Genomic DNA, 24,176 nt, shown 5'->3' with positions numbered 1-24,176 from the left:
GGAATTAATTATTTTTAATTGTATGTTTAGAAGGTGACTTTAGCACATAGACAATAATTTTTTAGACTGAGCCCCACAGCACTAATTTTAGCTTAATTAGGTTATACATTGTTCAACTCACAGTTTCAAGGTCCCTGCCCTATTTCAGAAATTACACATCCTTATCTGTAAAAACAGAAAGATTAAGTCACACATATTAAACAGTTACTCAAGGTTGAAAGCGATAACATAAGATGTGTGTAAGCATAGAATTTTAAATTTTATTGTCTTTAGGTTTCTTTTTATTAGCTATTCCTACAGAGAGAGGAAGATTTTGGGGAATTGGGGCATTTTTTTGTTTGTTTGTCTTAGTTCTATTCTCTCACTCTCCCACATATCTAACCCATATCTAAAATATTGAATGTTATCCTCTTTCTGGATTAGAATTCTTTATCATTTCCAATTTGAAATGTAGAGGAGTTTCTCTATTAACCGATGCTTTAAGTAGTTACCTCTTTGATGACCAAGTCAACTGAGAATCTTCCATTGTAGATGGCCCATAACCTTCTCCATGCCATGTTTTGTTTTCTATCACAAATGAGGAAACTTTTGTCTCTTACTCTCAGTCTATTTGATTTGCTTCTGTATGCTGCCTAGATCCCTGAATGCTGAATAACTTCAAGAATTTTCTATGAAAGAACCAGGGGTAAAAGGAACAAATTTCAAGCTGTTATCTGTACCCCTAACCCACCTGCAGTATCTCTCGCATCCCACAAAATGTGAGACCAAAAGAATTGGGAATGCCAAAATGCCAAGGATCTTTTATTGCTTAGACAATGCCAAGGATCTTTTATTGCTTAGACATTCATGACAACCTCTCTATATCTCCCACTGTCCCTCAGGAGGGACAACCCCTTTGTTTTCTAGCACAAGCAGAGAATGGACAGGTAAAAGAAATGATAAATTAACTGGGCACAGTGGCTCACACCAGTAATCCCAGCACTTTGGGAGGCTGAGGTGGGTGGATCATGAGGTCAGGAGTTCAAGACCAGCCTGGCCAAGAAGGTGAAATCCCGTCTCTAATAAAAATACAAAAATTAGCTAGGCATGGTGGCCTAGTAGACCTGGAATACCAGCTACTCAGGAGGCTGAGACAGGAGAATTGCTTGAACCCAGGAGGCAGAGGTTGCAGTGAGCTGAGATCACGCCATTGCACTCCAGCCTGTGTGACAGACGGAGATTCATATCTCAAAAAAAAAAAAAAAGAAAAGAAAAGAAAAGAAATGATAAATTCTTAGATTTTGTTCACTCCAAATTTTTTTTCTCTCTTTACTTTGGACTTCTCTATATATCCAACAAATCTTAGGAATATGGGCTGAGCAACTCAGTTTCATAAAATCTGATGAGGTCCTGAATGTGTGAATTTCTTTTGCCATATCCTTTTCAGCAAGTAGTTTAGGTGTATGCCAAAGTCAATAGTAGATTTCTTCTTTAGGTTAGGCCTAATTTCCGCGGCAGAAATTTAAGGATAAAATATACCAAGAGATAAAATATTTTTCTCTTACTATTTTCTTCTTAAAACACTATTTCATAATTTTCATATATTATCATTTGGGTTTCTGCTATCTTCTTATGAAAGGGACTCTTCCAAAACTTTGCTAGTTGGTTCCTCCACATTTTATGGAGCAGTAGAGAGAGGGTTTTACTGCCAAATGAATTACTACCTCCTCAAAGAGAAGTAATGTTCAAAATATTTTAAAACCTGCCCTGAAAAGCTTTTCACTATAATTCTATTACCTAATTATAACAGGTTTTATAGTAGGTATTTCTATGTCCTTCAGTGAGAGCAGTAACAGCAAGCCGATTGAATTTTCGAACCAAGGTTTCTCACTGGAACTTTGTAAGCACTGCATGCCCCATTTACTGTAATTATATAAAATTTATTTTTCTGAGAAAAGTATATACATATTTTGGCAAAGCTTTCTTGGGAAACATAGCTAACAGTTACACTTTGTTGTATTCATAATTTCCCACCTCGGAAAGATAAACAAATGAGAGTGAGTGTTAAAGAGTTACAGGTCTATGGAACATAATTTACCAAGGTCTGTTGAAATGCAGGCATTGAGGGAAGTTCTACTAATCAAAGAGAGGAAGAGCAAGAGACTCTAAGAAATACATTGCCTCAGAACACTTTTCAGAAAGAAAATGGAGCAATCCTTACTTAGATCATAAAATAAATTAAAGAGCGTTTTTGCTTCACCCCCTCTCCACTTTATGTGCAGCTAGAAATCTACTGCCCGATTCCTTTCCTTTTTTTTTTCTCTCATAGATAGAATGTTCTTACCTTTCCAGCTTTGCTTTTCCTCCCTTTTCTATTTCCTTCATCTTTATCAATTAACAACAATTGAATCAATTTAAAAATGTATCTTTTCAAAAACATTTCTTGTGAAAATTGAGAAGGAGGCAACAGGAAAAAGAAATATAGCTGGATACTTTTTACACATAATGAGAATTTTTTAAAGGAAGACATCTTCACGTTGATATTTATTGAAGTCAGTTTGCCCTTATTTTCTTATTTACATTTTGTATTTGCTTTCTAGTCATAATCCTGTTTTATTTTCTTATTACTTTTGCTGGAGTTACTATCATAAAAAAAATTATATTCTACCCAAGTGACTTGGAATTTGTGTATTTTTTAAATCTCCATGTATTTTTCTTTAAATAATTGAAATGTATTTGAATTCTCTTTCATCATTCAGATAAGGGAAACAACAGTAAAATGTATCATAATGAGATACTTAACAGGTTTCATGTTTTTCTTGGGCCTTTCTCAGCCTCCATATCAACAACATCAACCACAGCAGCAGCAATGACATCATTCGCATATTATTTGTGCTCTTTTTTTGTTAGCTTAATCTTTTTAATAAAGTAAGAACAATTCTATATGCTTAACTGCAAGTTTCACCTTTTTGTTCACACTAGATTAATAGAATAACACCGTTTTAGGTCAGTATTAATGAGTGTGTGGATCTAAGGGTATGTCATTTATTGCTACTTTGGTATATACCACTAAAGCTTTTCTGAAGGTCAGTTTTTCATTAGGTAGTGAAATATTTCAAAATCATTAAAACTGCTCTTGACTTTTAATATAATCATTATCCTTTTAGGGTGTCATCCTAAGAAGGTAAATATGAATAAGTGCAACATTTTTTGCTAAAGAAATAGTAGTTGCACTTCTTAAAATTACCACAATATTAGAAGCCTTCTTCATGCACATGAATTTTTTTTAATGGATGATGTACTATTCCTAAGGTTAAATAACATGCTGACTTATTGCATTGATAAATATGTAATGGCATGGATAAGGAATTGTGGTTATAATACATTAAAAGAATAAAACACACACTTACAAAGCATGCTAATTTTATTTTTGTTCAAAAACAGATATACATGTAAAATGCTTATACTTATATGCATACATTTATCTTTACATATTTATATGGGACATTATGCATTAATCTGTTGACTTTCTAGGGGACTGGTAATATTTGTAATTATTATTTCCTTCATAATAGTTTTCTGTACTTTCATGTATTTTGCAATGATACTTATTCTTGTAACAACAAACACAATAACATTGAAAAAAATTTAAATCAGAATCTATAAAACAAAAGATATAAATAAAATTGAATAAAAATATGCATATTTTCATAGCAAAAGATACCGTTAGCAAGTGGTAAATGGAGAAATGTTTGCAATATAATGTCATCATCTAAGAATTAATTGGCCAAAATTACAAAAAGCTATCTCAAATTGATAAGAAAGAATAACACCCCAAACACAAAAACGCTCAAAAGAGATAAAGAGGAAATATATAAAGGAGAAAAATTCAAATAATAATACAGAAACATAAATATAATGCAACAATGACATATCAATTTGTACCCGTCTTTTGGCACAAAAAAACAAGCACATGTTAAAATCCAGTGCTGGCAAGGACATCAATTGCTATGGTCCACTTGAAAGATAACCTGACAATATCTTCCAAGACAAAAAATAAACATATCCTTTATATTATTGCAATATATATATGAAAGAAAGAAAGGTGCTAATACAAAAGAATATGTGTCTTATTTTTTTCTTCATTCAAAGTACCGCAAATATGGAAACTGACATAACTATAATGAAGCTATTATAAAGACCTGGATGGATTTCCATGGTGCAATGGCAATAAAGAAAAGTTATTACCCAAAAATTAGGTGGTCTCTAATGCTATGTTTCTAGAAATATATGACATAAACAGAAAATAAATACATTTTTATATGTATGTGTGTATTTGTGTATCATGGAGAAACATGTATAAAGATTTAGACTAAGCTATAGGTTACCTGAGGTTGGGATTCAGATTGGAGAGGAGCTGAGAAACATATGGAGAAATAAGAGAAAGAAAAAAATAAATATTGTATAATATTAGGTGAAAGTTATATTAAATTCTAATGAACAGTTGAACAAGAACTAGAAAGTAAGTTGCATTACAAAAGGAATTTGATTAAATGGAAGATCTTGTGTTTCATTGTACTGTTCATATAAAAAAATTCATATTAACAACCCATAATCATTGGCAATTGACTTATAAGATGTGGAGAGAAGACTGTCAACTACACTTCTTCTTTCCCTTGAAGAGATGGCCAGCTAACTCTGGAAGCAAGACCTGACAATGAGCACCTATAGCCAGCTTAAATCTCACTTTTATGGAAGGAATCCAATGCATACACACGTTTATCACTCTGTCCTGCTTTTGTGCTTTTCCCACCCTGCATTTACAACTAAATCCCAGCCAAATTGGCCCTGGTTCTTTCTTGAATCAAGTCACACACTTATTTCAGGGTCTTTACAAATATTCTTCTCTTTGCTAGAAATAACCTTCCAGAAATAGTCACATGGCTTGACTCTTCCCATCATCAGATCTCTGCCCAAATGTTAATACCTTATAACAAGCAGTTTCCCTAGTCTCTTGACATAAAAGAAACAGCTTCCACTACTCACTCAAACAACACAACACCCTAACTCACTTTACTCATTTTCATAGCACGTATCTTACCTGACATACTATGTGTTTATATATTCATTTACTTAATGCCTAAGTTCTTTCTGATAAAATGTGCATTCCATGAGAGACTTTGTTTTGATTACTATGGTATTTTTAGTTCCTAGAACAGTATCTGATTACTATTGTGGAATAAGTACTTTTTGAATAAATTAATGCATTTATGGAGACACAAAAGAAAGTGCTAGATTTTTAAAAAGTGGTTTCTTAAAAAGACTAACCTCATGAAAGGAGACAACTCTGTTATTATTCAGTGTCTACAAAGGAGAGAAAGTGTAAGAGTTTTGTTTTGTTTTTGTTTTTGTTTTGGGGCAATGAAGAGAAATTGCCTTATAATAGAAAGGGATGGAAGTTGTAAGTTACCTTGGATATTGGGAAGCTGTGGCAACACCTACCACCCTTATCCCCCACAGCACTTGGAGGAGCAGTCAAGGGCTCCATGACACAGTTTGTCGAATGAGAATGCACATGAGAAAATGAAGTTTTAGGCTTTGAAAAGATTCTTCTGCACCAGGCTTACACAGAAGAGACAAGGCCACTGACTACTGAAAGATGGATATGGGTTTTAATATGTGGACAACATGCAACCATGATGGGTTAAAGATAAAAAGCCCTTCCACCTTTTCTCTGAGCTTCACGTAAACTGCTCCAACTGGCTTACCCAAAGAAAAAGAGGGGACCTCCCTATTATTTGAAATTAAATTTTTACCAACCCTGTGGATAAAGTTTCATGGAAACCAATTTAAGTGTGTTAACTTAAATATATTTTGAAATGTGATTTTAGCTAGTGGTCATTAGTTTTGCAAACGTTTAAGTATTATATGCCTCTGCTATTGCTATAAAGCAACTATACACATTCAGACAGTTTATCTCTGTATATTTCTCTCTGGAATACACACACATATGCACATACACAGCCTTCAAATGTATAAATAAATGGATTGATAAAGATATGTAACTGAACACAAAAAAGTCAAGCAAGTATATAAGGTCATACAAGTTTTCTTTATATAGCCAGAGAAAACAGTTTATGTTGCAGAATGTCTATAGTCTTCCACAAATTCATGTAATAGGTAATAGTTTGAAATTTGAAATTATTTGTTTTTAAGTATAACTGTGTCTTAAATTTACTAAAGTCAGAGACAGATTTCACGCTTAATATAGTTAACAGTTTTCTACAATATTACAGGAGTAAAGATTTTACCTATAGACTAATGATCAGAACATGCTGGTAATTTTGTGTTCTGTGTAAAATAAACATGACATTTATTTTATATGAGATTTCTAAGAGGTAAGATTTAGACTTGCTAAATGTGGTATCATTTCTAGAATTGCTAAGAACGCTTGTGTAGCATACATACATGCACTATGTGCTGAATGCAATCCTTGAATTTGAAGCTAACCTCAGTTTTAGGCCATCTGTGAACCTTTTGGAAAATTAGTATGCAGGTTATATGTGAAATTTCCAAAGTTACTACTGATTTGGCGAATAAAAATGAACTATGATGAGAATAACTTTGAAGGTATATTTTAGATAGTTAAAAAAAAACCTGAGCAGGTAAAGCATAGGCAACAGAAGATTCAGGGAAATTAAACAACTAAATAATATAGACTTAGAAAGGCTTCTGGTAAGATTAATTTCTCTGTGAGACTCAAACATAACAGAGAGGAAAACCAAAGAAGAAGACAGACACCTCAAATGTTCAAAAAATAATCTCTGCCCCTGGAGAGGAACAAACATGTAATGAACAATATTGCCGGAATTCTGGGCGTATAATCATGCTCATGCCCCAAGCCTGGATGTACTGTCAAGCAGTTCTACAGGCTGTTTCACCTCTGCATAAGCCATGTCCCACTAGAAATGAATGGTTTCAAGTCAGAAGAAAATGCCACAGCAGGAGAAAAGCATTGGAGTCTTAGCTAGGATTCACTACTAATATGGTACAGCAATAACATACACTCAAAGCCAAAACTTGACAAACACTTAGGAAATGAGTGCTAAAGAGGCAGTCTTTAATATACTCTTGTCCAGGCATGGTGGCTCACGCTTGTAATCCCAGCACTTTGGTAGGCCCAGACTGGAAGGTCAATTGAGGTCAGGAGTTTGAGATCAGTGTGGCTAATATGGCGAAACGCATCTTTACTAAAAATACAAAAATTAGCCAGGTGTGTTGGCACATGCCTGTCATCCCAGCTACCCTGGAGGCTGAGGCTGGGGAATCCCTTGAATCTGGGAGACAGAGGTTGTATGAACTGTGATTGCACCACTGCACTCCAGCGTGGGTGACAGAGTGAGACTCCATCTCAAAAAACAAAACAAACAAAAATACAAAAGATAATCTTTGTGCAATGGACTGAATGTTTTTTTTTTCTTGCCAAATTCTTATGTTGACATCCTGACCCTCAATACGATGATATTAGGAGGTATGAGGAAAAGCCCTTATGAACGGGGTTAGTGCCCTAATAAAAGATGCCCAGAAAGCTCCTTTGTATTTTTACCATGTGAGAATGTAATGAGAAGATGCCATCTAGGAACCAGTCCATCTAGGACTTGCCTTTATCCATACACTGAACCTCTTAGAACCTTGATCTTGGACTTCCCAGCCTCCAGAACTATGAGAAATAAATATCCTTGTTTATAGCCACTTAGTTTATGGTAGTTTGTTATACCAGCTGGAACAGACTGATACATTGTTTATTAAGCAAACAACTTCAGGAATTGTGGTGGGCTATCTGAGTCTATGGTTTGAGGGGTAATAAAAACCAGAGAACACTGCCAGAAGGCTGGTGGAAAAGGTCTTAATTTAAAATTAAATTAGATCCCAAAGCCCAGAGAACCGTCATCTCAGGGGTTTTAGATTCAGGAGGCCTGGTTCAGGTTCATTTTCTACATGTGAGAGCAGGAACAAAAGTGAGTAGCATGCTAGTCACCAAACCCACCCTGACAGACCTTAACATCCCTCAGAAGATGGGGTAAAGGAAAAGGAGGAGGAGAAAGAATATTCCTTTCTCCATGCAGGAGGACAGCCAGGCACAGATGGTGATTTCTGTGTCACCAGACTAGACCCTGCCAATTTGGGGATTTTGAAACTTTTTATAGCAATTGCCACTTTGGAGGCTTTTTGGAAGTCAGGTTTGAGCAGCCTTTCCTGAGAGTGGGCTAAAAAGGTGCGGGGATGCAGATATACTGCCAAGTGCACACACCCACTAAACTTGTAACGGACTGCTGACTTGATGCAGAATCTAAGCATCATACTGAAGGTTGAAAAGAACTCTTCTCAGCCTCAGAGAAGGAACATACCCAAAATAGCTGCAAATACTTTAAGGCAGCCCTTAAGCCCTTGTTTTTTATTTGTTCTCTTGGGAAAGATGGACCTATCACTGTATATTGTACTCATGAGGAGAACATAAAATTAGCAATGTGAAGTGTACCTGCTTGCACTCAGGAAGACAAAAAGAGATCAGAAAGACAAGCTTCCCTTGTCCTCCATGAGTCTGTAGCCAACGCTTTCTCTACTCAGGCAGCCAGGGTCAGAAAGGGACAAATGAAGCAACTTGAAAACCATGATACATCCCAGGCCTCAGTGAGGAGGGTGGCTTATAGTACAATATTTCCCTGTCAACTGGTGAGTGCTGAGTAGAGGGGCTACAGTTCCATTTACACAGACTAGAAATTTGGAAGACCTTAGTGATTTTGTGAATGAGAAAGATTGAGGTTGACAATCAGCGCTCACTTCCTGTTAAAATGCAATCATCATGTAGGTACCTCCTTGCAAATATAGCTAATTGTTAACCTCCCATTCTGACTTCTAGATTGGATGGTGCTATTTTAAATGGTGAAAGCTGCCTTAAATCAGAGTGAAATACTCAGCTCTTCAAGATTAGAAGTAAATACAATCCTCACAGCCAGAAAGATTCTCCTTTGCATGTTGAGGGGAGAAATAATTTATGTTGGAGAAACTCACCACTGAACAAAAAGTTAATCTGCTTTCCACTTCTTGGCAGAGGTAAGTGCAATAAAGGATTGAAAACTTTGAAAGGATTGACTCAAAAAATGCACTTGAAAAATGATGTGGTGGAATGCACTCTTGAGGTATTATGTTTGTTTTTTGTTATTTAAAATTATTTCAACATATATAAAAAATAAGGGTTTATATAAATTACATGTTTGATTTAAAGGACCATACTAAAAAGCACACTGTATGCCCAAAGTACAGCTTAAAAAGAGAACATAAAATACATAAAATGAACTATTGTAGCTCCCAGTGTGTCTATCCGTAAACTCTTTACCTCCAAAGATCCCCATATCCTGAATTTTGATGTTATTTCTTTACTTTCTATTACAATTTTTACTACAGGTTATGTTATGTGTATGTGTTTGTATGTGTGTGTGTGTAATGATATATATGTAAACAAACACACACATTTATATATAGAGAAAAGAGAATTATATGGTATGAATTTACAGTGTGTTTTAAAATTTTTGGTTGACATTTGTGTCTTAAAATTTAATAATGGTTTAAAATTCAGTTCAAGACAGATTTAACTGTAGATTCATTTTTGTTGTCGTATAACATTTTATTATATTATTAAACCACAAGATTTGCCTGTTTCAGTCTATAATGACAGCAGTTACTAGTTTACTAGTTTATGTATATATAAGTTTTTGTTTGTTTATTTCCTATTATAAATGATGCTGATGCTGTTGTGTACATGGAGAGGAGGCAGCATATTTTAACTTCGACTGCACACTCAAATATCTGTTGCTTCAGGACCTGTTCTGGGCTCAGTTGAATTAGCAACTTTGGTAGTGGGACTCAGGCACTGACATGTAAACATTCCTTAGACAATTTTAATCTGCAAGCAATGTTGAAAAGCACTACCCAAACCAATCAATATCTAGGAATAGAGAATCTTGGTAATAATTATGTGTATTTTTACATGAATAGGTCACAGTTTTATAGTTTTTCCTTTAGAAAAAGCTGTCATTTATTTCTAACTATTTTAACCATCTTCTCTGGGTTTTAGAATGAGGTATATTCATTACAATACATTTATCTCAGCTTCTTTTATCCTTCTTGAGAACTCTTTAGCTTCTGTTTAAATATTGCTATCTTTCATGAATTTTGGAGCATGCTTATTCAAACATTATCTTCCTTATAATCTTTCCCCCAGATTCTCCTATTATCTCATATTAAATTGATATCTATGTCAGATGCAGACATTTACAATTGGACTAAAATATATAAAATTCCTGTTTCTCCATGCCGTAAATGGCATACTGTACTTAGTCATCAGTATCAGCCTGGTGGATGTCAAGTGGAAACCCACTGTAGTTTTAATTTTCAGTTTCCTGTTTACTGATGAGTTTGGGTACATACTCATATATATTGGCCACTTTTAGTGATACACTTTAATTACTTATGGCTTTTTTAAAAAATTTTGTGTCCTTTTTTATTTATTGTAAGGAATTCTGGACATTAGATCTGATTCACAAAAACCTGCCCCAGTGGAGGTCGCCTATTTATTTTTTACTTTTAGTGATACACTTTAATTCCTTATGCCTTTTTCTCTTTTGATTTTTCGTGTGTCCTTTTTTATTTATTGTAAGGAATTCTGGACATTAGATATGATTCACAAAAACTTCCCCAGTGAAAGTGGCTTAGTCTTCCCCATTTGCTGGCCAGATGCAGAAAATCCCATAGAGGACTTCAAGGTTATAGACCAGGATTTCTCAACCTCAGCACTGACATTTGATGCCTGTTCATTCTTTTTGTGGGAGCTGCCCTATACCTCAACAGGAAACAGTGTTCTGTGGAGGTTTTGTAGGATTTCTGTTCTCAATATATTAGATGTCAATAGCGACCAGCTGTGACAACCTGAACTTTCTCCAGATAATGTCAAATTTCCCATTGGGGTCAAAATTGCCCCCAGATGAGCAGCACTGACCAACAGAGTGGTGAAGCCACAAGAAGGAGAGCTGTATCCATGAATCACTGCTTGGAGAAAAGTAGAAATCAATGAGATTTTGAGGCCTGTTATCTTATTGGATGTAATTATTTTATTCAGATCTTCATTACAGTTCCTGATGTTTCTGTTTAATTCATTTATTAATTTAAAAAGTGTGTTCAAATTACCTACTAGGATAGTAGATGTGTCTATTTGAGTCTTCTCATACATTTTGCTTTGCATAGCTTTAAGCTAGATAAAAATGTTTAGAATTATTATATTATCCAGTTGAATTTAGCTTCTAGACATCATATAGAAACAGTGTGTATATGGTTGTATGTTTGTGTCTGGTAATGATTTTTATCTTAATTTATATTCTGTCTTATAGCATAGTTACATGAATTTTTGGGTTAGTATTTTCCTGCTACATCTTTTCAATCCTTCTGCTTACAACCATTTTATCTTATACTTTATATGTGTCTTGTTTAAACAAGTCCGGATTATTTTGGTTTTTTAACTAAATAATGTTTTTATATTTATTGTATATAAATGTATTGATATAGTTATGTTGGTATATTTGGTTTTATTTCTGCCACCTTTTTTTCAATGACTCCACTTATTAAGCTTTTTCCATGCTTTCGTTTTCTTATTTTCTGGCTTTATTTGGATTGATAGAGTTTTGTCGTGTTTGTTTTATTACCTCATTCTATTTTGTCTCCAAGCAGACTGAAAGTTATAGGAACTGTTTATATTCATTTTGTGGTTATATGCTTATCTAACTTTCAAAAGACTAAAGTTAATCATATATCCTTATCTACCTCATGAAAAATGCAAGAACCTTAGAAGCTTTTAATTTCAGTGGCTTAATTGTTATATAGTATTCTTATTTGTTATTTTTCTTTAGCCTCATAATATTGTTTATGTTTTATTAACTTAGCGTTTGCTGTAATTTGCCTAAATATTTTCTTAACATTTTTCTTACCTTTTAGGCAATTATCTGGCATATTTTTTTCTCCTGAATTATGTTCTTAAGAAATTTCTCTAATGCAAGTCAGTTAATAGCTTTATTGTGTCTTCATTCTTGAGATACTTACATTGAGTATATACAAATATGACATTATTTTCCTCCTGGCACCTTGAAAACAAAGAATTCTATTTTCTTCCAGCTTCTGTTGTTCTATTGGGAAGTCACAGTTTTATAGTTTTTCCTTTAGAAAAAGCTGTCATTTATTTCTAACTACTTTAACCATCTTCTCTTGGTTTTAGAATGAGGTATATTCATTACAATTCATTTATCTCAGCTTCTTTTAACTTATCCTTCTTGAGAACTCCTGAGCTTCTCTATTTAAATATTGCTATTTTTCAAGAATTTTGGAGCATACTCACTCAAACATTATCTTCTTTATAATCCTTCCCCCCAGATTCTCCTATTATCTCATATTAAACTTGATGTGTCTTAATTTTCTTACTTTTCCATATCTTTATCTGTATTTTATTATGGGTAATTTCTTCAGACAGATCTATGTCCATTTTCTAATGTTCTTTCTTCATCTCTGTCTATTTAAGTCATCTATTGAGTTTCTAATTAAAATTACTATGCATTTTTTTAATGATATGAGAATTGTTATTTTTTTGTCTTTCTTGTCAACTATGACAATTATGTTGCAATAATTACAATATCTGTAATATATTAATCATATATTCGATTCTCTTTTTATAATTTAAACATTTTTAGCATACTTACCTATACATTATTTATTTGATAGCTTTGCTATCTCTAGTGTCCTTGGGTTTGATTCCATACCTGTTTTCTAATTTATGTCATTCTGGATCATTAGTCATCTTAATTTATTTTTGAAAATTTGTCATCACAAGCTAGTATTTCTTGGAACTTTATATGTAAGAATAATTTGAATGGTGGGTTTAACATGCTTTTTTCAAAGAAAATATTTCTGTTTCTGTTAAATCTCCATGATGCACTACCTCACTGGAGCTTTTTAAAAGTAAATTACACGCTTGGATTGGTGTAATTATGGTCACATGCTGCAGCTATAGCTTGTGGTTAGGTATTCTTAGAAGAGACTTTCTTCCTTCCTTGTTTCCTAGTTTTTTAATCTCTCTTTCTTTATTTATTTCTTTTCTTTCAATGCATAGCTAAAATGAAATAGCTAAGACATCGCCAACATCTCCCTCTATGGGTGAGGTTATATTTTTCTAATTTACCCACTGATGAGAATTGCTTCCAGATCTCCTGATTTATACGGAGGTCTCCAATGTTCTTTCAGTTAATTTATTATTTGATGGTGTCTTTTATATCTTGCATACAACCAATTAACCTATAAACTTTAGGTCAGCTGGACTAGTCAGAAGCTACCAGGGAAACACTAGAAGCTTAAATCTTGGACTTTTATTTTTCTCTTTCTTTTTCCTCTGCCAATCCAAAGGTAAAAATGGGGAGTTTGTGTTTTTATGTCTCAAAGAGTTTTCAGTCAAAATCAGAAAGAGAATGAAAGCAGCCCTTTTTCCTCCTCTGAAGTTTTTTAAAAGGTATACCATCCTAGAAGCTCTGCTACTGTTGTTGTGGGTTTTTCTGAATTTAAAAAATATTACTATTATTATTATTATTATTATGGTATTTTAAGTTCAGGGGTACAAGTGCAGGATTTGTTATGTAAGTAAACTTGTCTCATGGGGGTTTGTAGCCCAGGTTATTTCATCATCCAAGTCAATCTAAACGCTCACTGTTTTTGAAGGAAAAGGTAAAGGAGCCAGTGCTCCTGCAGGCAGCTGGAGTTGTGTGTGCTCAGGCTGAACCCAGAATGAATGCAGTCAGCTTACCATAGAGATTTTGCTTCTACCCCTGGTAGCATCTCATGAAGTCTAAGGGTAAAACTAATGGTCCTGGTTCCTAAGTAATAAGGTTTATATACTGGCTGAGCATGTTGATATAGAAATGTGATGCAGTGGCACACAGATGCCCCTTGGATTGGTATTCATGAAATGCTAGGAAAAGAGAAGCCTTATAGTAACTGATGTTCTTTTATTATCAGCCACAGAGGCTGGGAAAGAGCACTGGGATAATGGAAAACATAGAAGAATTTGGATTTTAAATTATTTATATAACCAAATAAAGTATACTTATTTTTTACATACCTTATTTGTACTTCTTATTCATACCTGCAATTGATTTTACATGAGCATCTCCTAGTATTTGTGATGCTCCTTGAAGATAACTACTTATTGCTTGATCTCATTTTTTTACATTTTCAGGAAGTTTTTACATGTCCCAAGACATTATACAGCTAATTTGTGTGATGTGTGTCTGTGTGTCTATATGCTGACCTCATGTTAGGATTTTTATAGAAATTGCGTTTTACTGAGCTGGGCGGATCATGAAATCAAGAGATTGAGACCATCCTGGCCAATATGGTGAAACCCTGTCTCTAGTAAAAATACAAAAAATTAGATGGAGGTGGTGGCGCACGCCGGTAGTCCCAGTTACTCAGGAGGCTGAGGCAGGAGAATCGCTTGAACCTGGGAAGTGGAGGTTGCAGTGAGCTGAGATTGCGCTATTGCGCTCCAGCATGGGTGGCAGAGCGAGACTCTGTCTCAAAAAAAAAAAAAAAAATCGCCTTTTAGTCCATGTTTTACCCAGGTAATTACCGAGCTGTGCCTTAACAGGAGCAAGTACAAATATGAGGTATTATTTTTATTCCCTATTATTTCTACATGTACTTCAGCTTGCTTTAAGGAATTATGTATAGCTATTGTATTACTTGATAGGCTGGTATGAAGTTTTGGCTTTATTTTCAGTTTTCAAAGTTTCTGACAGAATCTTCTGTAGGAAACTAATAATACTTTTAAACAACTTCTAAAGTCCTTTGTGTGTGATTGCTGTAATGTTCTCTAAAAACTACTAAAGTTTGGTATGACTTTCTTGTTTCAATATTGAAATAACTGGACTGTGTAGTAATAAGCTTTGCCAGGATTTTCTCTTGTACAGCCCACTGATTTTCTGAAATGCACACCTTCAACTGATTATAAATAATTTCTTGATTTATTCTCAAACAACAACAACCACAACAAAAGGCAGACAGATTTGTTATTTTTCTTGGGAACATTTCTAAGCCTAATGAAATTTTTAAAAGGTCGAGTAAAGGTTTACTGATTTCTTTGCTCTTTTCCCTTAATCTTCTTAATGCTTTGTATGCCATCTAAAATTGGTGCTTTATCAATTTCAAGTGCATTTTTGTCTTTTTAGAAAATCACCCCTATTTTTCTTTGTTGCTTAACTTGTCTGTCTTGCCTGAAAAACAAATCAAATATTTGAATCAATAGAGTATCCTATTAGTAGAAACCTATTTAAGTTATGACTCAATTTTTTTCCTGAAAAAGATAAATTTTCTTTTATTAATGCATTGGCACATACACAAATTACAGATATGAGATTATAAATCTCAAAGTTATGCTTGTTACCTTCTTCAGAAACAATATTAAAGCATGCTTAAAAAATCATTTCCCATAAGATTATACATATTTGGGCAAATAATTCATCTTCCTATCAAACAATTAGAATTGCTTTCCTGTTAATAGGGAAAACATTTCTTGGTAATATCAAACATGCAACTGTCTGAAAATCACTTGTAATATTCGAAAGCATCATAAACTTTCTTAGGCCATGATAATGTATAAAATTATTGCCACGAAATAATAACTCAAGTTTCTGGCTACCAGGAACAACATTTAACATCATAAACAACGGAAAACATTCCTGCCCATTTTTTCTACAAGATAAAGTGTGTTTCACTAGTGCATATCTTTATTGATATGACAACTTATCTAAGACAAAAAAAATCATCCTGGTTTTTGTCTGTTGTTTACTTGATGCTTTTCTCAAGCATATACTGTAAATGTACTTATAATTAAAAATGAAGGGATATACCTAATACATATTAAATACTTACCTTATATCAGGTATCTTTCATAAATTATCATAAGCCTTTTTCTAAAAGAATTCTCAAAGAAGATATTTTTTTCCTATATCATTTTATTCTTTGACAGAAAGCAAATTAATAACCAGTGGATGTTAAGTAAATTTCTCAAAAGAGAAGCAGCTTGTATACTGCAGAGCCAGGATTCACAGTTCAGACCAGGGCTTTCTGACTCACAGGAGCACAACATAAGCTGAAAGAAAGGACATTTCTTCTGCTATCCTTCATTTGTGGTGGATGAGGAAATGAACCTTTAAGACATGATGGCATTGTCAAATCAGAAATATTTATGAGTTCCTCAGACTGCTCCATTTAGATATGCCTTTGGTAGCAAATGAGAAAATTAATCCTACACATACATCACCAAATGACACAAATGGGATTTATTTTTAATATATAAGAAAAGTTTAGGGATGTGATTAGCATAGATGTTCAGTTATCATTGAGACCAGGATTCTTGTTATATTTTTGCTTAGATTTTTTTCTTAGATATTGTTCTTATGCTTTTTGTCCTAATTCTTGTAACCTTATGGTAATAATATGGCTGCTATATCCTCAGGCATTATATCCATATGCCTGCTACAGGACTGTGGAAGTGGACTTCTTATATTTCACTGGATTAAAAAGTTTCACATCTGTCTCTGTATGCAATGGAAGCTAGGATATAAACATTTAATATTTATATTAAAGAAGGGATAATGTGATTGGAAAGAGAATTTTGAACATTCCATCTATAATGTATACTATATACACATTATCCTACATATTTTTTTCTCAGAACTAACTCAAACTTATGTTTTCATTTATCCGTTTATTCAGTTATTAATTCAATATCTATTGCTGAGTGCTTTGAATATATCTGTGTTTGAAAAGACAGTGTCTATCTCAAATAAGCAAAATATATTACAGATTAATTTCAAGTCTTAATTGTAAAACCAAATAGAAAAATCTTTTTGAAGTAAATATAGAATAATCTTGTAATTTTGGAGTAGGCAAAGATTTCTTAAAGGGGTCACAAAAATACTAGCTATATAAGAAGAAATTAGTGTATTTAACTATACTAAGAGAAATTTTCTGGTCATCAAAAACACAATTCGTAGAGTGTAAGGAGATTCTACAGCTTTCAAAAATAGTCAATACATATTTCAATATATATATTTTAAAAAATCTTATACAATCACTTAAAAGGACATACAAGTCAATTGAAAACTGGCAAAATGTGAATAAATATTTGGTAAAAAGAATATATAAATGTCTATAAACATATGAAAAGGTGTTTAACTATGTTAATCATTAGCAAATTCAAATTAAAGCAATAATCAGATTCGACTACATATCCATCAGAATGAGCACAGTGAAAAGACTGAAAATCTCAAGTGTTTGTAAAGAAACCTCAGTTGGAGAAACTAAAACTCTTAATGAGAGTTCAGATTCGTATAACCACTTTTAAAACTTGTTTGGGACAGTATTGACTATGACCGAATATATGTACTTTGTGGACTAGCATTTCCCATCCTAGGTGCATTTCCCAAAATAAATCCAGACATATGCCCATGATTTGACATGTAAGAGAGTTTATAGAAATATTATTGATAACAACCATCCCTGCAAATAACCTAAAGATCTATCATTGGTATAATGGATGCATAAATTATGTTATATTTATACAGTTGGATATTATTCTGTACTGAAAACAAACAAGTTAACAATTGATTCAGTAGTGTGGGTGAAATCTTATAAATACATGTTGAAAAGTGAACAGCTTTAGAGCATGAGGTGGTTTGGCTGTAGCCCCACCCAAATCTCATCTTGAATTGTAGCTACTATGATTCCCACGTATTGTGGGAGGGTGCTGGTGGGAGATAACTGAATCATGGGGCTGGTTTCCCACACATTGTTCTAGTGTTAGTGAATCAATCTCACGAGATCTGATGTTTTCATAAGAGGTTTCCCATTTTTCTGGGTTCTCATTCTGTCTTGCCTGCCGCCATGTAAGATATGCCTTTTGGCTTCCATCATGATCATGAGGCCTTCCCAGCCATCTGGAACTGGGAGTTCATTAAACCTCTTTTTCTTCATAAATTACCCAGTCTTGGTAGGTCTTTATCAGCAGCATGAAAATGAATTAATTAATACAGAGAATTTCCTTTATATAAAGCACAAAAAGAGGCAAAAGTAATCTATGCAGTTAAATTCAGAATGGTAGTTAGACCTTGGAAGAGGAGAAAAAAACAGGAATGGAGCATAAAGGCAGAGTGCTAGTAATAAACTAAAATAAAAAATATTGGTGATGTTTACACAGCTGTTCTATATAAATGAATGCATCATGCCTGCATTTATAGTATATTTACTTTTATTTCTGAACATTATCCTTCAATTTTTAAAAGTTTAAATATAAAAGAAAGAAAAGAAAAATCAAACAGTTCTGACACGGAACTCATCAAGGTTGACTAACAGGAGAGATATTAAGCAGTAATCACAAGCATAACTGTGCTAGTAGAAGTTTTGCCAAGCAGGTTAAAGGATAATTGCAGGTCCTTCAAAGAAAGTTAAGCCAGCCACTGTAATGAATTAGAAAGACACTATAATGAATCTGAGGCTTGGGGAGCCTGAAGATTCCTCTGAGGAAGTAAGACCAAAGACACCACGTAAATCGTGAGCCCACAGACTAAGGAAATGGCAGTGCAAAGAGGAAAAAGTGAACTAGTGCGCTGCATTTGGAATTAAATCACTGGTATTTTCTCACTTCTATGTTACATGCTATCTACCAAGTTTCTCACCTCCCAACAATTATGCCCACAATCTTCTCTAAGTCCTTTGCACATGGGCGTCTTAAGTCCTTGGTAAATAGTCTTCTGGAACTGATAAGCAGTGATGGATTTAACATGGAAGATGAGAAGGAGGGATATACTGGAGATCACAGGCTCTGGGATGAACCTAGGTGTGCCAGCTCCAAGTAGAAATACTAGAAGAGGAAGTTTTAGGAGGCCAGATGGAGAGTTGAAATCTGGTTTTGGTAAAGTACTCATCCAGGAGTACTTTATTTTGATTGAACAGACTGATTTCTTAAATACTGACAAGAGATTAGCTGAATTCAATTACTTGCCCATAATACTGAAATAATTGCTTGATAACTGTGTACTGACTGAAAGAGATTATAAATATGACATATCTAGATGTTATGCTCTATATATCAGTCAGGGATCAGCCAGAGAAACAGAACCAGCAGGAGATACATACAGTAAGGAATTGACTAACATGATTTTGGGAAGTAACAATGAAAGTTTAAAATCTCTGAGGCTGGCTTTTAGGAAGGGCAGATTGGAATGCTGGGGCATGAGCAGAAGCTGCGATTCGCAGGCAGTTTCTTCCTCCTCAGGAAAGCCTCAGCTTTGTTCTTAAGGTCTTTTAACTGATTGAATAAGGTCCACACAGATTAACTAAAATAATCCACTGAAGGTCAATTGTTTGTAGCCTTGAATCTCATATACAAAATGTCTTCACACTAACACCTAGACTAGTATTTGATTGAATAACTGGGGCCACAGCATAGCCAAGTTGATACATTAAACATCACACTCTGCAACATGCTGCAACATGTGGATTATTTAATTTTATTCAGTTTTAATTTTTCTTTGCTCACATCAGGCAGAGATTTTAATATAATCAAATACATTAGTGGTCCATTGGCATTAATTCTTTCTATATATTTATTTTAACATGTATATACTTAAAAATACCTGCTTTTAGACTTTCTCTTTACTTATTTTAATGGACTTTTTCCCCCAGTACTTTTGCCCACAACAGTGACAGCATTTTCTGAATGCTCTAGTATAATTTGAAAAAACAAGTCTTTACCTCTTTGATATGCTAATATTAGCTTCTCTGAGTATCAGGAATTTCAATGTTCTATAAAAATAACTGTTTGAAAGAATGCATATTTATATACTTTGAATGTACAAGGCAATTTTATTTCTCACTTTTACATTTGGTGCATGAGTTTTCAGTATTATCACAAGGTAAACCATTCTTTTTTCCCTACCCCACTAGTCTACTTTGTCGTGAAAAGACAAAACAAGCACATTTCTTTCTATTAACATATTTGTTGAATGAACAGCAGTAGATTTTTAGAGGCAGCAAACCACATTGCCATGTGTGTACCTATGCAACAATCCTGTATGATCTGCACATGTACCCCAGAACCTAAAGTACAATTTAAAAAAGAAAAGATTTTAAATATTATTTTAAATTTGCATTCCTAATTTTCTGTAAATATATAACTCTGCAGTATAATTTTAATAATAATCTGAATGAGAAAAGAATGAAGCACTTAAAGAGTTCAGAGAAGGAAGTGAATGGCTCTTACTAGGAGATATAGGATATTTTATTGACTAGGATATAACTTTGACTTGATCTTGCAGTACTTGAGTATCTGACAGGTTAAGGAAGTAGTTTATTTTGGGGGAGAAGGATATATCATGGACAAAAGCCCAGAGGAATAAAAGGGCTTGGAATATTCAAGTGAATGGTAAAAGTTGAGCGTAAAAGGAGGATTTAATGCATGAAGTAGAATCAAGAGAGAAATCTTGGGTTAGAAATTGGATTCACGTGTTTCAAACTAAAAAGTGAGTAGTCAGTAGAAAACTGTCAAGCCTACTTAGGCTTTTAAACCTTACTGATATTTATCTATCCCCAGTGTCCCCAGGCCTACACAGTACATGGTATATAGATGGCATTCAATAAATATCTTTGATGATTGAACACATCCTGTGTGATGTATGAAAAACTGCTCCATTTCCAAACAAAATAGCTCTTTGGTTGTAATAGAGCGTGAATTTGTAGGGTGATGGTGAGAAATGGGTGGCAGAGAGACTAAATAGGAGTTTAGAGGAGAAGAGATTGGATTTAAGAACATTTTTTTTCTGACCATAATCGTTTTAAAAGATAGATTTTATATTGGTATGAAAAGTTCAAAGATATTTTTATAAAAAAGAAGCAGTTGTGCATTGTAGCATTGAATCACATTGAAACCTGCCTGTGAGCAATAATGTTTACAAACATCTAAAACTGTATCAGGTGGGGAATAGTATTATGCCATTTCATCGAGTTTTTTATATTCTTTTTTCTTAAGAGAGATTCTGAAAAATGTTTTCAAACATTGGATCAATGTTGTGAATTTGCCAACATATTTTTCAGTGACAGCAAAGATATTCAGCAGATAACTAGAAATTGGATCTGAAATAATATTCTAGCTTTGGGATTGCATTCTGTTTTCTGCTGATGAATAATTGGTTTGTATCCAAAGGTAATACTTTCTTACAGGCTGGAGTATCCCACTGTGTCTCTGAAAACTTTTTATCCTTTTTGCATAAATTGATCCCAAGGTTAAAGAATTTGAAGTTGTATTTATTGACACCCATTCTTATTGAATGTAAAAACAGATTGATGACCAATTTGCTTTAATCCTCTTTCAGAATGGGTGGGGTTACTTCAGAATGGTCATTGTTTAGAGTTTTCCTCATTGTCTGCCGACTTTTAACACCCTGGACAAACTAATTTGTTTTTAAATTGTATGATTTTAGATAGATACTGCATAACACAAAGCAGAAAAGCAAATCCCCCGAGCTTACATTTTGCTTAACATTATAATGGAGTTAAAGCAAACCCTAGCAACAATTACATGCAAACAAATAACTAATATGAAAAAAACATATTTAAGCAGGTTTCAATAACTGCATCACTTCAATCATAGACTAGGACTTTTTGGGAGTGTGTCCTTTCTTTTGTTTTCTTATTAGATCCTTCCCTGATAAAGACTTTTGGCATAGTGCCAACCTCAATTGTGTCTTCGTCCCACATTGCAGGAATAGCATATTCTAGTAAATTAGTTTGAGACATTTGTTTTCATTTTTACTGTTGAAAATCCAATCTAAACTTCAGGTTTGACTTTTTACAACTAATTCCATTCCTCTCTCAGCATGCTCATGAGTCCCTAAGATGTGTACCTATTTGTCTACCTAATGTGATTTTGCAGATATATCTTTAAATGGTTAATTAGGTCTTAGGCTCTACCTTCATTCATTAGGCATTAACTAAATTCATCCTTCAATTATGTGATCAAACTTACTCATAAATCAATAAGTGCAGTATCAATTGAATATGATCAGCTCTCATTTAGTGTCAAGATGTTCACGGTAGGGCAAAAGCGTCATAAGGTCCTCCATCTTTAGCACAAGTAGACACAGGCAATTTCCTTGCCATAGAAAGCATGGTTTATTTGTACTTCCAGAATTATTTCATGCATACTGAGGGAACTAAGCACTGTGGTTTTTATAGGAATTGTAACAAGAGAAACAGGAAATCTTCCATTTTTCCTGAATTTTTAGAATTGTATTATATTTATTTTAAATTTATCAGTGTGCCAATTTACCAAATTGAGCCCAAGAAAATGACTGGACACAATAGAAAGAGCTATGTACTTTGTAAAGTGGATGGGTGCCTTTGTATAGCAACTTTAGTATGAAATGAGACTGAAGATGGATCATTTGGGGTGGAGCAGTGGATGATGGAGACATCTCAGGTAATGATTGAACCGTGCTATAGTACTTACTTCACTTTTCATAAATAGAAAATACTTGCACTAACTGGCTAACATTTTTGGTGATTGCTGCTATGCAGATCAAGTTCATAACGCATGGTCAGATTTGCACCAAGTCTTAACCAAAGTATGTACGAACCCTACCAGTTGTCCATTTTTTTTAAGTCAAGGCATCATGTGAATACTATGGAAAATGACACCATTTACTCTGTTAGAAGAACAATTGCAGAAAGACTGCTTTTTTCTGTAATACACTTCCATGAGAATGAGTTGCAAACAGGGAACTTATTAAACTCTTCATTTATCAGTTACTTTTAAATTATGTCTCTGTTTCTGCTTTGCTGTGATTAATTCTTTCCAGTCCCCTTTGTCATTACCAATCCTCTAGGTGTCTTTTCACTTTCTTCAATTTCTATCTTACAGCATTACTTACTTCCAAACACAAGTTACAGTTTAACATGATGCCTGCTTAAACGGAAGTGAACCTCTTTGATGAAAATTTAAAATAATCTCAGTTTGACAACTCTTTAATGATCTTGTTTACTTTTGTACTTCAAAATTGTAGCATAGTATCTGAATATAATAGTTGCACAGTAAATATTGGTTTAATAAACAATTAGATTTTTCAGATCTTCATTACTGTTAGTATATAAATATTAAATATTGAATATTATAATTAAACATTCCATTATACTAGGAATTTTTCAATTCTTGTAGATGATTACAAACAACTCCTAACTGAGCCTGATTACTGTTTGCCAGGTACTATGCATGTATGAATGGGGTAATTGAACACCCATAAGAAATTTATTTAATTTATCTACAGTTGAAGAAATAAAGGAATAGACTAGTGTAGTGACTTACCCAAGATCACAAAGCCATTCATAGGGCTAAAATATCAATCCAAAAATCTAATTTCAGAGCATACTTTAACAACTCTGTTATAAAATAAGAACTGAGACCATCCAGTTTAGCCATGTTTAGTATTACCTAGATATTTGGATTTAATGATAGGGTAGACAACTCTAATTTTGTCAAAAATGACATGAACAAAGTTGCTATTACCCGAACTGTGTACAATAAAATACATCTTAGGACAAAAATAGAAATTACAATGAAAGACAATTATCTAGATTGACAAAAATATGAACTAATCAGTATACCGTTCTCATTTTATTTCACTGCTCCCTGATAATCATGCCTTCATAGTTGTCAATGGCAAATACACTGGCATTGGGGAAGCTTCTCTGTACATATATTATGCACTTTTGCCGTGAGCCTTTCTGTTTCCATTTGTCTTCTTATACCTAGAACAGATTTTAATGTGCCCTGGGAGTCTATACATTGCAAAAGGGCATCATTTGCCCCTTGTGGAGATGAGAGCATGATCATTTCCCCAGATGACCGGCATTTCAGGGTATCTGGGCAGGAAGCCAGCAGTGTTAGAAAATTAGACTAGGATAGAATCCTCTTGAGTTCATATGCAAGAAGGTATTTTTCAGTGCCCTCAGGGATCAAAGGCGAGGTTAAAGCTGATTCTTTATAACTGGGT

The 24,176-nt window shown here is 33.9% G+C and overlaps 1 long non-coding RNA gene across 1 annotated transcript; it reads left to right on the top strand.

The window, feature by feature from the left end:
• Window positions 1–958: 958 nt before the first annotated feature.
• Window positions 959–14,490, top strand: LOC116557048. The gene is made up of 2 exons (XR_004271331.1): window positions 959–996; window positions 14,417–14,490. It is a non-coding gene; the product is annotated as an uncharacterized LOC116557048 (long non-coding RNA).
• The last annotated feature ends 9,686 nt before the right edge of the window (window positions 14,491–24,176 follow it).

The sequence above is a fragment of the Sapajus apella genome, unplaced genomic scaffold, assembly GCF_009761245.1.
Source record: "Sapajus apella isolate SASKATOON/1434 unplaced genomic scaffold, GSC_monkey_1.0 scaffold2, whole genome shotgun sequence".
Taxonomy (NCBI): domain Eukaryota; kingdom Metazoa; phylum Chordata; class Mammalia; order Primates; family Cebidae; genus Sapajus; species Sapajus apella.
Note: the sequence above shows the minus strand (reverse complement) of the source record. Positions and strands in the feature narration are given on the sequence as shown.